We start from the raw sequence: 10,135 nt of genomic DNA on the forward strand, positions 1-10,135 counted from the left end.
AAGGGAGGTTGGGCAGCAAACTCTGCCACTCGAGAAAGATGGATCCTGATATGAGTGCAGCCTAGAATGTTCCTTTCTATGACTACAGAATTCAAGCTCAGACCTACAGGACTGCTGACATTACACAGGTCCCAGATCAGACTATGGGTCTACAGTTAATATTTTATACTCTTCCCAAATTTGGGAGCTACTCACTTCCTTGATCCAGCTTTCTAGTCCTTTTTCCAACTCTGTCATCATCTCTCCAGACAATACCTTTGGTCACCTGTATGTAAGTTGTCAGGCTCGGGAAAAAAACTAGTAAAGTCATGGGCCCCTTGGAATATACCTAAAATAGACCCACTAGCCTTCTCCAAAATGAAGACCCTGAATCTCATCTGTAGTAGTCTTGCTTTTAGGTATCTTGATTATTTAACAATTTGTTCTGCTTTATATCTTTATATGTTTTTTCAGCTACCAAATTGCAGATGCTACAATGACACCAACTGCCAACCTTACTTCCCTGGATAGATGACCTCACCTATTTATCCTGGAGTCCTGTCTCCCCAGAGCCCCACCCCACTAAAGAAAAAGAGAGAGAGGCTAAGAGTATGGATCCACCTATCAATGCCCATGTTCAGCTGAGAAGCAATTACACAAGTCAGACCTTGCACCTTCTACACCCCATAATGAATCTGGGTCCATACTCCCAGAGGGATAAAAAAAACAAAAGCTTGCAAGGGATGGAATGGAATATGGAGATCCAGTGGTAGGAACTGTAATCCTCTTATCCTATGGTCTTGTAAATATTTTTTTATTTTATAAATATTTTTTAAAAAGAAGTAGAACAGAGAAGGCAACATAATATGACAAAGAATAACTATTGATGTGGTGTTGGCGGGGCTGAGTGGACAGAAAAATGATGTACATAGCTGGGCAAAGGGCCCTCCTGACCTACTTCCTATTAAACTTCCCTCACTCACTCCCAAGCTATTCTTATCAAAGAAAGGACTGCAAAAGCTGAGTAAGAGCAAGAGACTGGCATACTTTAATGATGACTCTTTAGTCACTATCAGGCCACCCCATCAGCTGGGAGTCCTGAGATTCCCAAACAGACATGATGGGCCTAGACCTCAAATAAACCCCTATCTCCATTGTTACTGGTCATCTCTATCAGGAGCAACAAAACAGACCCCTTTGTGGGCCTCCATAGCCCCATAGGACTTTACCATCAACTTGGATCAACGGCAACAGAAAATGTTCCATCCTCCGAAGGGAAGCTGGACAACATACTCTATGCCACACCTGAGGAAGATGAGTTCTGAAAGTGGGGCAGCTTGGAATGTTCCTTTTCATGGCCATAGAATGTGAGCTCAGATCTACAGGGATGCAGAGGTTACATAGGCTCCTAAGCTGAATATGGGCCCCAGATAAGATCACATCCATAGGGTTTACAGTCATATTTGGGAGCTACTCTCTGTTCCCTGATACAGCTTTGTAGTCCTTTTTCTAGCCATGATATCATCTCCCCAGACAATAACCTGGATGCACCTACATATCAGATTTCAAGCTCAGGAAAATTAAATTAAAAAAAAAACCTAGTATAGCCACAGGCCCTTTGGAATAGAACTAAATAGGTCTACTAGCTATCTACAAAATGGAGACCCCCCCAAAAAACTCTTCATTTGCACTAGTTCAGCATTTAGGTTCATGATTGATCAACAACTTGTTTGCCTTTATATGTGAACTCTGTTTTCAGCTACCAGGTTCCAGATGATACCATGATGCCAACCAGACTTCCCTGGGCAGAGAACCCCACCAATGTGTCCTGGAGCTCTGATTCCCCAGAACCCTGCCCCACTAGGGAAAGAGAGAGAAAGGCTGGGAGTATGGATCAACCTGTCAATACCCATGTTCAACAGGGAAGCAATTACAGAAGCCAGACCTTCCACCTTCTGCATCCCATAATAACTCTGGGTCCATGCTCCCAGAGAGATAAAGAATAGGAAAGCTATCAGGGGAGAGGATGGGATATGGAGTTCTAGTGGTGGGAATTGTGTGGAGTTGTACCCCTCTTAGCCTATGGTTTTGTCAATGTTCCCTTTTTATAAATTATATATATATATATATATATATGTATATATATACATATATAATAAAAGTTAAAAAACAAAAAAGTAGTGGTGGTGAAATATTGTTTAACATATTTTTGCTTTCTTTTTAAAATATTTATTTACTCCTTTCTGTTGCCCTTTTTTTTTATTGTTGTTGTTGTAGAGCCAGATGTTGTAGTGCGCGGGCCGCAGAGAAGAGAGAGAGAGGGTCCGGAGTGAAGAGGAAACACAAATCTTTATTCGCGCTGGCACCTCAGAGTTGGGTGTTAGAGAAGCAGGTTGGGCCACGTGGAGGTAGAGAAAATGGCCGCCTCACGCAGTAACCTTTCCTGCGTCTGAACACCAGAGTGGAGCGCCGCAAGAGAGTGAGGTGCAGAAAACAAAGGGTTTTTATAGGAGTAGCTTTCGCGAGAATGGGAAGGGGGAGGAGTAACCATAGCACTCCAGGATAGGATGATAACTCTCGTGAGAATGGGAGGGGGGAGGAGTAACCAGAGCACTCCAGATATCGCGGGGATATAGACAATGTCCTGAGGGCACAACATGGCTGAACAGGCACTCCGAGAATGTCCCAACTCTCCAGGGAACTAGCAGTAGCCTGAGGGGACAACATGGCAGATGTGACTGCATTGGCACAATTTCCCAGCAGTTGTCATCATCATTGTCAGATATGACAGAGAGAAATGGAGAGAGGAGGGGAAGACAGAGAGAAAGACAGACACCTGCAGACCTGCTTCACCGCTTGTGAAGTGACTTCCCTGCAGGTGGAATCCATGGGCCAGAACCGGGATCCTTATAACAGTCCTTGCAGTTTGCACCATGAGTGCTTGACCCGAAGCGCTACTGCCAGACTCCTAATATTTAACATATTTTAAGATGAATCAAGTGGCTGTAAGGAAAAGTGGATGGAATGAAGGAGGGAAAATCAGAGACAGTATAGAAACAGATGGAATATTTCACATTGTTTGGAAAAATGATCAGTTCATTAACAATGATGAGACTCTTATAATGTACTGGCTTGAAATAATTCTACAGCAGTTGAATTTGCTTTCTCCTTGCTTTGTACTGATTTTCAGTAGAGTTGACCTAAACACCAAACATCAGAATTAAATCTAAAGCTGTGAATTTATAATGCCTTGAATGTGCATTGTCTAACACTTCCCTCCCTACAGACTAAACTGTGACTTCCTGATCTTCCCCTAGAGCTTTTTTTTTTCCAATATGGAGCACACAAGCTGAAATCTAAAACCCACTGTAGGTCACCATGGTTACAAGAAAACAAGCTTCCTCTCTGTGCCCAGAAAAGTTGAAACTGTTTTCACCTGAAAATTGAATTCACGCTATATTTTAGAATGGTATATGTAAAAGTGAGTGATGCATTTTTTATTCCACTATAAACAGAATGCATCTAAATCACTTAGAGATATGAAGAACACTACAATTGCTTATTATTCTAGTCCACACTGACACATGTTTAAACTCATGAACACCAGAGGTCAACTGTGCAATTATGAATTCACTGAATGTTATGTTCAGAGTAGAATTCAGAAAAAGATGTAAGCTAAAATCAACCAAGAACTGATGGGTTGCAGTACTATTTTTCTGGAATAATATATAAACAAACAGATAGATGAGAAAGATGAAGTCTGTATATTAACCATGCTTACAAACTATTCTTGAAAATACACATCTTCCAGGTTTAAAAAAATTCTATATATATTCACTTTATTTTTAGTACTTCCTAATGCAATAAAGTATAAAATTTGCAAATTGGGGAAGAAGATATCACTTTAGTTGCTGGTGATTATGCATGCTGAACATCAAGAATAACTGGTCAAAAAAAAAAAACCTCACTGAAATAACGAGCAATTATAGCAATCATCAATATATAAAGCAATCACTTTCTTGTGGACAAAGAATGAAAATGTAAATTTGAAATTAAAATGCACTTATGTCAGCACTCTTTCAGTAAAATACTTAAACATAAACCTGACAAAATACACACAATGCTTAAATCAGGAAAATTATAAAACTCTGATAAGAAAAAAAATCAAAGAACTAAATAAACAGAAAAAATAGTTCATGTCCATGGGCAAGAAATCTCTCTCTCTTTTTATATTTTTAATTACTGATGGTGCCCTCTAAGTTTATCAATCTACTACAGTCTAGTCAAGTCTCAAAATAGAAATTTCATGGCTATTGTAAACTTATTTTACTGTCTATATGAAGAAGTAAAATCCTAAAACATCCATTACAATATGGGAAAACAAAGTGAAAGTCTGACCTAGCCAACTTCAAGACTTACTGTGCAATTAACAAAACATTATGCTGTTGCTGGACAAAATATAATAATGGAAGTGAATGGCCAGCTCAGAAATAAGCCCCTCTAAGCACAGAAAAAAGTTAAATAAGAAATGTTGGGGAGAGGGGCAGAAGGTGGCCCAGCTGGTAGAGTTGTACCATATGTAAGGACTAGGACTCAAGGGTGAGGGAAGCTTCACAAATGGTGAATCAGTGCTACAGGTATCTCTATCTTTCTCACCTCTTCCTTCCCTCTCACTTTCTCTGTCTCTAGTCAAAAATAAATAAATAAAGACCATCAGGAGGAGTAGATTCCTTTGTGGTACAGGCACTAAGTGATAACCCTGATGGCAATTGAAAAAAAAGAGAAGAAAAAAGGGAGAAAGGAAGAAAGAGAGAGAGAGAAAGAAAAGAAAAGAGGGGAAGGAAGGAGGGAAGGAAAGAAGGGAGGGAGGGAGGAAGGGAGGAAGGAGAGACATTACATAAATTCACATATATATAGAAATTAACACTTTCCTCAATGGCTAGTAGACTAAGAAATCACAAAACAAATTAGAATATTTTAATATGAATGAAAATAAAAGGTACAATAGACCAGTTACATGGGGTGCAGCTAAATTACCACTTGAGAAATTTCAGAACCAGAAATGTCGATAAAAACTATATTAAAAAATCACAATATCCGGGAGCTGATTGGTAACACAGAGGGTTAAGCACACATGGCGCAAAGCACAAGGACTGGCATAAGATTCCGGGTTCGAGCCCTAACTCCCCACCTGCAGGAACCCACAAGTGGTGGAGTAGGTCTGCAGGTGCCTGTCTTTCCCCCTCTCTGTCTTTCCCTCCTCTCTCCATTTCTCTTTGTCCTATCTAGCAACAACAATAACAGCAATGACAACAATAATTAAAAGTAACAACAACAAGAGTAAGAACAAGGGCAAAAAAATGGGGGAAAATGGCTTCCAGGAGCAGTGGATCTGTAGTGCAGGCTCCTAGCCCCAACAATAACCCTGGAGGAAAAAATAAATCACAATATCCTACTCTATTCTCTTAAGAAAGCAAGAAAGGGAAGGAAAATAAATAAATAATATTTTACTGAATACAAATTAAACAAAATATAAGGAAAAATATCAATGAAACCAAAAGTTACTTAAAATTTCTTCAGCAAAATGTACTAGCTTCTAGCTAGTTTGACAAAAGAAAAATAAAAATTTGCTAAAATAGAGGGGAGAGGATGTTGCAACCAATCTTAGAGAAAGTTGAAATTATCCCTGTGTTGAATTGTACAAATATTTAAAGTAATATTAAACATTCATAAACTCTGCCTGCCACCCTCCCCCAAATAAAAAAATAAAATAAAATAAAACTTAAAAAGAGGTTTAAATACATGGCTAGCCTACAGTGTCTTCACAACTTTTCACAACAGTGCACTCAAGCTGAAAATCACATTTTTGGTCAGCATTATTTCAATAAACTTTAGGAAAATGAATACAAAACAACAGGAAGATTGATAAATACATTCATTTTTGAAAGGTGGATTTTCTTTCTAGTTATAAATTACAGTATATTTCCCATTCAGGAATTTCTTGGGATTACAAATTGTCATTTAAATTCGAGCTTAGATGTTACTCTAAATAGCAGAGAATATAGTTAATCCTCACTAAACCTGGTGAATATTCATTCTGCTTGTCTTGTATATTTTAGTGGATTCAATTTGTTAAAATCGCCTTAGGATATGGTCTTGCTTATATTATTTGGCTGAGTCAATAAGCAGGAAGTGGGGTAGTTGAACTTTCCAAGGAAATGTTTAGGGACATTATCCGCTCTAAGGCACTATTCCTTGCTTGACTTCAATTCTTCTTGGTGTTTTAATAGAATATTTGATAATTTAATGAATATAAATATTTGGAAGGTTTGAGTATTATCTACAAACTGTTAAATACAACTCAACAAATGTAAGTCTATTTCTACTACAACATGATTCAAATGTGTCAACAGAAACTTTCATTATTCTCATGTTTCTTTTTCAAGGTAACTAATTTATCAAAGGCCAGTAGATATAGTGATAATACACTAATGAATGAGAGCAGGACAAATAATGCCAATACAAATATATGTCAAGCAAAATAATTACTTTTGTTCCAGGACAGGAGGTCAGATACTGAAGTATCTAGATTCCTGAACGGTGTTGTCTCCTCTTTGGGATACTTCTTAGAGAATTCCCACTCTAGATAAAATTAAGAATAGTCTTAAAGACCTTTTTGAGGAAATTCATCTATCCAGCAATACATAAGTCTACAACTATCTGCCAGAACTGCAGTTAGAAGACATACTTTAATATCTACTTAATCCACACGAAGATTCTATTTAGGCCTATCTTTGCCTCGTCATTTCATATATCTTTCAACTGCTTCTGTACTCTAGTAAGCCTGAGGAATGGTTTCTGCCAGATCCTCTTAAATTCCAAAAGAGTGTGTTCTCTTCCAGCATGGATAGCTAAAATGAGCTGTATCTGTATACAAATTATAGTCTGACATAATCTTGATCTAAGCAAGAACTAGCAATTGCACTTCTAGAAAAGGTCTTCTTCCTGACTAAAAGAAAAATTAATAATGTTAAATTATTTTAAAGAGTTCTACATGTGGCACTAACTCATTGAGCAATGAACAAATAGCATTCTTTATTTTTCTTGTGTGGAATGTGATTGATGGAACATGACTCAAAAGCAGTGGAGTGCAGTGGCGGGGGGGGGGGGGGGGGGGGGGGGGGGCATTTTTTCCCCAAACATACAAGCAAAGCAGTAAATGTCCATGTCCAGATACAGAAGGAGAGTCAAGGTGAAGAGAATGAAAGACTAAGAACAACTTTTCCAGCATACAAAATTTTCAAGCAGTGATGGCAGATGTATTATTTCAAAAACACTGCATATACCTGTGGAAGCTAGTGGATGTACACAGTAAATCAGCAGTGAGGAGGCATGCAAAAACAAACCAAATCTTCCAATTTGAGAGAAATGATTAAGAGATAAATATCTTGGTGACGGGTGATGGCGCAGTGGGTTATGCGTACATGGCGCGAAGTGCAAGGACTGCGTAAAGATCCCAGTTCTAGTCCCTGGCTCCCCACCTACACAGGTGGTCGCTTCACAGGCTGTGAAGCATGCCTGCAGATGTCTTTTTCTCCCCTTCTCTGTCTCCCATCCTTTTTCCATTTATCTCTGACCTATCGAAGAACAATGACAACAACAAATAATAGCAACAGCAAGGATAATCAACAAGGGCAACAAAAGGGAAACAATGGCCTCCAGGAGCAGTGGATCCGTAGTGCAGGCACCGAGCCCCAGCAATAAACTCGGGAGGCAAAAACAGAGAGAGAAAGACAAATATTTAATTATAAGGATATCCTCCAAATTTGGAGAAATCCTTCTCCCTACTTGCCAATGTATTTGTGTGTTGGTTTATTGTCCTTTCTGAGGTCAAATGTAAAAATTACCTTGTTATTGATGAAATATTTCCATGTAATACTATTTAAACTCCACAAAATAGTGAGTCTAATGAAAAAGAAAATTCAGTAGGATTTTGAACCTGAAAATGAGTTCTCCCCACTTTTATTTGAATATTTAGTTAACCTCTTTCATCTATGAACTGGGAAAAAATATATATCTTAGTTTGTTAATTTCTAGGAAGTACTGAAAATTCCCATGAGTCTTTTTCAAGGAAAAAAAAAAAAAACTCCAGCCTCGGGAAGAGCTCTCAATTCACAGCTGTTTAGCATCACATTATCATGGTTTGTTATTACTGTAGCCTGGATTGTCTCTTTGAAGATCAATTTCCCAGTGAGCAATCAGATGAAGAGTAGTCAATCTAATTCAGTCACTTTAATGGCCCAGCTAACTGGAATATTGCTGGTAATTTTAGTGATTAAAATTACAAATACAATTCAATTGTGAAAAATTAACATATCTCAGTACTTAGCCATAATGCCAATATCCATAAGAGGAAAAAAAATGCTCTAAGTCTAACTGAAATGCTGTATACATACAGTTCCTAACAGCCCTTCGATGATCTATCACCTCTGGCAGTCCATTCATTGAAATAATAAAGTGAATTTCTCATATTCCTTACATAACCTTATCTTATTGAAAAATAAAATAAAATCACACTCTAATTCAATCATATAGAATTCATATGTAGATTGAAAATATGATTAACATAATCACAATTGCTTATCACTGTTGTGGGAAAACTCTGTTTTGTTTTCAAAATACACATAATGCCACATAATGTGTAATTTTGAAGAACATTTTAGTAAAAAAGGAAGTCTGGAACACCTGTTGTTGTCAAGGCTCAGGAAAACTGCCAGTATTTGAAATGGTGCCTTTACCTGTTCCACATAACAGCTGAGCCTCACCATCTGGACCAGGTTGAAATATATGAGAGTTTAGCCAAATTGTCATGACAGCTTCCTTTTGTTGGTCCTTCAAGCAATGGGCTGTTTGGGAAAATTAAAAATACATTTGACTTTAGGAAGCCATCCTCCAAATGCATGAAACCCTAGTGCCATAAAGCAGTGGAAAGAGTATTAGGTTTCCACACACCGTATAATCATTTCTAGTGTAGCACCATATTAGAATTGAGGATTAAGCCAGCAGAGCATGTTTGTTTAGAATTGTGATAACTGCTGGATTCAGAGCAGTATAAAAATCATTCTTCAAAATGGAACATTGCATTTTCCTAATGGACAACTAAATAAATAAACATGTTGTGAATGTTTCAACAAGCCAGGCAACAAAATAATTTAGAACAAAAATAGTTTATACTCCCAGATCACAAACTTTTCTTAAGAAAACACTTTAGGTGATAGACATGAAATTTGACTGCATAAAAATCCAGTTTATCTTTAGAGATTGGATTTTAATATAAAATATGAATTAAAGTAAAAATAAAAATCAGAAAGTTTTTGACTCGTAGAATGAAGAATATTTTTAATGAGCGTTAATTGAATTTGCAACAGTAAAATGAAAAATCATAATATCTTACTGTATTTAACCATGGCATTCATCTATACACCCTACAAAAAAGTCAGCATAAAAATATTTCTATCCAACCAAGAAGTACCCCACTCATGCTTGTTCCAACCAATATACCCTGCACCTGTGTAAACTAATAGTGTTCTGATTAATGATTCCATAGTTAAGTATATATAGTTAAGTATATATACTTATACAGTATATATACTGTTTCATATATAGGGATTACATAGTCTCTATTTTTTAGATTTTATTTATTTATTTATTTTATTAGAAAGAGAGAACCACAGCATCACTTCAGCATGTGACATACTAAGGACTGAACTCAGAACCTCACGCTTGAGAGTCCAGTGCTTTATCCACTGAATCACCTCACAGGTCACAGTTTGTATTATTGTCTCCTACTTTTTTTTGTTATAATGCTAGTGCATAATTAAGGACTATTTCATTATGCTATATGGAATACCAAATTTAATTTAGATATTTTATGTTTGAAAGGCACTTATGTTTTATTCCTTTGATCTGTTTTCAATAAATTTACCATGAGCATTTTTTAATGCCCATACTTCTTGATATTCCTTCTCTATCATTCCTTACAGAGATACCACCTGTTGTCTTCAACCAAATGACTACTGGTGCTGCCATCCCACGTTATGCTGTTACTGAAATCCTACTGTGAGCTGTAACCAGAGATATCGAGTCTGAGATGTCA

This window comes from Erinaceus europaeus, chromosome 3, assembly GCF_950295315.1.
Source record: "Erinaceus europaeus chromosome 3, mEriEur2.1, whole genome shotgun sequence".
Taxonomy (NCBI): Eukaryota; Metazoa; Chordata; class Mammalia; order Eulipotyphla; family Erinaceidae; genus Erinaceus; species Erinaceus europaeus.